The sequence below is a fragment of the Triticum dicoccoides genome, chromosome 4A (genome assembly GCF_002162155.2).
Source record: "Triticum dicoccoides isolate Atlit2015 ecotype Zavitan chromosome 4A, WEW_v2.0, whole genome shotgun sequence".
Lineage (NCBI taxonomy): Eukaryota > Viridiplantae > Streptophyta > Magnoliopsida > Poales > Poaceae > Triticum > Triticum dicoccoides.
In genome coordinates, this window is record NC_041386.1 from 599,507,177 (window position 1) to 599,512,192 (window position 5,016).

The following is a 5,016-nucleotide window of genomic DNA, read 5'->3' on the forward strand; positions in this document are numbered from 1 at the left end:
TAGGCATCCACGGGTCAGCGTTTATGTGGCTGTGGTTTTTGTTTTTTTTTTGAAAGGGGGGGGGGTTTGGGGGGTTTTGGGGGGTTAATTTAGGTGCTTCATATATTGTGCTATAGCTAGCTAATTAATAGAGAGAAGTGTCCTCTCTTTTGTCCGTGCTTAGTCGACGCTACGTACCATACATACATACGTATAGAGAGGACTAGCTAGACACACTAGCTAGCTAGTAAGCAAACAGAAGATCGTCATGAACATATATGCATACAGGGAGAAGTGATATCGACCACCTCTCCTTCTCCGAGAGATTGGTCGAACAAACAAGTTCTCGTATATCTATCCGACACTACCGGCTACATATATACAATAATTATCTTTTAAAATATGTAATCTCCTAAAATACGGACGCGTGGTCCACATAGTATTCTCCGTCTTCAGCGATCACGTGGTTAAGAAAGAATGCCGCCAATTCCTCTTGAATTGCTCGCATGCGATCTGGTGCTAGGAGTTCATCCCGCATCCGAAACATCTAATTTTAAGAAGGGGGTCAATACATACATATATATATATATATATATATATATATATATATATATATATATATATATATATATATATATATGAATGAATGAAACTCAACACAAATGATGGTAATAAAATAAAATTGTGAATATTGTTATTTACGCACTTCATATTGTTTGTTGGAGTAGCCCCGCTCACAGGTCGTGTGGCGGATGGACTCGCAAATGTAGTATCCACAGAAATCATTCCCTTGTTCCTGCCACAACCACTTTACAAGAAATAGAGGTCAATCAAACTGATAATTAGCAAGCATGCTAAATGGTATTGATGAAACTAGCGCTTGAATCACTAGGAGATGCCTGGAATATGCTACTATATAGTACTTACTTTCGGGTGCCTAAATTGCAGCTTCTTCGGTAGTCCCGGAGCTTTTTTAGTGAATTTTCTCCAAGCCCTGCCATACAAAGAAAACAATTACTTGATATCAGAAATGAACAAATTAAGTTGCTGATATGGTGGATAATGATCGATTTAACTTACTTCTCGAGCATTTCAGTCATGTCCGCATACTCCTTGGGATCTTTTCGCTTCGAGTCTAAGACAGTTACTACTCCCTTCTCAAGCTTAATCTCTAGGAGAATATAGTGGTAGCTGCGCACACATGCATAACTCATCAATATTACATTACTATAACCTGGACTAATAAGGAAACCGAATATGCCACAAGACAGTAACACTCACTTGAAGTTGTAAGGAAAGAGTATTATATCTTTGTGTTCATTTATTTCCAACGATCGTAGCAAGTTGGCCTCGGTTTCCTGGGCACGATATTGAACCTGAGTTGCATCTATGAGATACGTGTTAATGAACCCAATATCTCCCACTTGTCTTTCTTCAATTCGGCGATCTTCAATCTGCATAATATAGTGAGGATAATTATAAATACATGCAAATGAAAGGGCTGAGTTATATAGAGAGACTTAATGACGGAAGTAGTACTACTTACAGACAGTAGGAGGTGACCGTTGCTTTATCGATGGCCAATTGATTGAAAAACTGATAGAACTCCTCAAATGGAATAGGCAACAGTTCAATTCCAAGGAGGTCATGCTCCTTTTTAACTCTCATATACAAAGTATTCCTCCCCTCAGACTCTTTGTAGGTTTTCATGTACCAATCATGCAATCTTCGCATCATCGTTGATAGAGAACTTTCATCTTTGACGAGAGGCTTCCCGTACTCGTATCTTTGTATCTGCACCTCCAAGATATCATAATGTACATCATCGGCAGGTAATTTGCAGGATTGCCATAACCGGGCACCATCCTCGGATCGACGATGTCGCTAGCAGGCACCTTGAGCGGGGGGCACGATTGCTTCGCTTGTTCGCCGAGCTGGGCAATTTGTTTCCCAGCTCGTCGTTCTTTCATCCTTTGATCACTTTTAGTACTTCCTGACCTCTCCGCTTTAGCAAATGCCTTTCCAATAATGCGCTCATAGTTGCCTTTCGGCGGAGACTTGGGTGGTTTTGTCAGGGCAGCCAGAGTGCGCTTCCCTTTCACCGGATCTACCTTCTCCTCCGGAGGTGGATGTCTCTGTGCTTTCAACCCTTGAAACCAGTCATCCACTTCGGTCTGCGTGATCTTCGCGTTTTCCTCCTCGCTCCTCTCGTACGGTAACTTCTCTGGAGTCTTCAGAGAAGGACCGAATCTGTATCTCCTCCCGCCTTTGGCTGTACTGCTAGACACCGGCAGAGTAGATGGAGCGGATGTCTTCTTTCCTTGCTTACGAGGTGGAGGAGAAGGACTGCAACGCGCCGTAGAAGCCGGAGCGGCGGCGGGTCTCTTCCGCCCTTGCTGACGAGGCGGAGAAGGAGGAGGCTGGCTGCTCGGGCGCACCGGCGCAGGCGGAGAAGGAGGCGGAGTGCCGCCACGCGCCGGAGAAGGAGCGGGACGAGTGCCCTGCTCGTCACTCGCTGGTGGAGGAGGCGGAGTGCCCTGACTCGCCGGAGGAGGAGGAGGAGGGGGAGGCGTCCAGTTCGGAAGGTTGATGAGACCCTTCCGCCATAGGCATGGAGTCTTCAGAGCAGAACCCAGCCGATACTCCCCTTCACCGGTAGGGTGGTCAAGCCGGAGGTCCTCAAATCCCTCCGTTATTTCATCGACCATCACCTTAGCATATCCTTCTGGAATCGGCCGGCAGTGAAAAGTTGAGTCGGGTTTAGTAGGATAAACAGAGCCAACAGCCGCCTTGACCTTCAAATTGCTCCATTGCGCCATAAGGTGGCAATTTTTAGCATCCATGATAGCGTCCACGGGATAGCTGGCAGGAGCCGTCAAGGCATGCTCTGGCTGAAGCAGCTCGGTGGAAGCCACGCTGCTTTTCCGCTGAGATGGCGGGGTAGCTTCGGGGGAAGCTTCGGCAGGTCGTTTGCTGCGATCTGCTTCTCGTTCCTCTAGCCCCATTACCCTTTCGTGCAGCGACTGCAGTTGGCTCTGCTCCAGTTTCTTCCTCCTCTCGTGGGTTTTGTAACCCCCTGCGTCCGGAAATCCAGCCTTCCACGAAACGGAGCCTGGCGTGCCTCGTTTCCGTCCAGGGTGCTCAGGATTGCCGAGGGCCATTGTGAGCTCGTCCTTCTCCCTGTCTGGAACAAACGTCCCTTGCTGTGCTGCTTCGATATATTGCTGAAGCTTCTTGACTGGTATGTCCAATTGTTCGTTCGTCCAAATGCACTTCCCTGTTATAGGGTCCAAGGATCCGCCGACCACAAAGAACCAAGTCCGGCAACGTTCTGACCAGTTCATTGTCTCTGGTTCGATCCCTTTATCAAGCAGATCATTCTCAGCCTTGGCCCACTTAGGCTGGGCTACGAGGTAGCCACCTGACCCCGTGCGATGGTGAAGCTTCTTCTTCTCAGCATTTCTCTTGTTTGTCGCCGACATTTTTTTACTCTTTTCCGATGTCTTGTGGGCCACAAATGCGGGCCAGTCATCTCTGATCTTCTCATATTTGCCAATGAATTCTGGTGTCTCATTTTTTTCGACATACCTATTGAGGTCTTTCTTCCAATTCCTGAATAGGTCTGCCATCTTCCTCAGAGCAAAAGACTTGATTAATGGCTCTATAACTGGCTTCTCCGGATCATCCTCCGGCGGTAGGGTGAAATTTGACTTCAGCTCAGTCCAAAGATTCTCTTTCTGCATCTCATTGACATAAGACACCTCAGGGTCTTCGTTCTTAGGCTTACACCATTGCTGGATGCTGATCGGGATCTTGTCCCTAACCAGAACCCCACACTGAGCAACAAATGCCTTCTTTGTCCGGTAGGGTTCAATCGGTTGGCCGTCGCGCGCGATTTGTATGATCTCAAACTTTTCATCCGAGCTCAACTTTTTCTTCGGGCCTCGTCTCTTTACCGAAGTTGTGCTCGATCCGGAGGGCTAGAAAAAAGAACAAAGACGAGAGTTAATTAATATGTGTACATACCAAAACAATGAATGCATCAATTAGCTAGTCAGCACAGGCTTAACTAATATATATACCTGGCCGGACTCGGTTTGGTGATCACCGGAGCCGTCCTCACGGTCTACTTCTTCACCCTCTCCTTCTTGCACCGGCATTGGGTCATCGGAGCCATGTAAATCAATGAGGAGAGGGCCAGCTGCTTCTTCAACCTCTCCTTCCAGACCATCGTTGTCGTTGAGAACCATCGAGAGGGCATCACTTCCTTCTGCGATTATGTCCCTCAACAACGCTTCTTGTGTTTCATCTCGGGGGGTGTCCATAGTTTCTACAAATATTTACAACATGGTAATTATTATTCAAACATGACAGATATGGATATATTAGTGGCAAATGTAGAACTAGCTAGCTAATCACAATAAGGATTCGTCTAGGGTTTGGGGTGGCCTCGACAACGCTTCAAGGGTTAGGGGGTGGCCTCGAGAACGCTTCAAGCTAGGAGGGGGTAATATCGACCCCCCCACGTGTTGAAGCTATCGGGAGGGCGTCGGCGTTGAACAGTACATCTATGTCCCACAAGTGACGTGGGCATCGACATGGGCATCGACGCCCACAAGCTATTGGATTTCTTCAATACTTTGACACTATAGGAACCCTCGACCTGAAACCTTCGACCCTTGACCCCTTAACGACCCTCGACCCTCTACCCTAGTTCCCGACCCTCGACCCCTCGGCGATCCTCGACACCCTCGTTATATCGACAACGACGCAACATACATATACATGGGAAAATAATGTTATCGGGGAGGGGGTATCGGTACCCCCCCCTCGTGTCAAAGTTTCTTCTTTCTCCTCTATTCCTTTCTTTCTTCTTCTCCTCTTCTTTTCTTCTTATCCCTCGAGAAAGGAAAATAAGGAAAAGGAAGAAAAGAGGAAGAAGGAAGAAGGAAGAAGAAGAAGAAAAAAAAGAAGAAAAAAAAAGAGGAGAAGAAGAAAAGAATAGAGGAGAAGAAGAAAAAATAGAAAAAAAATTCT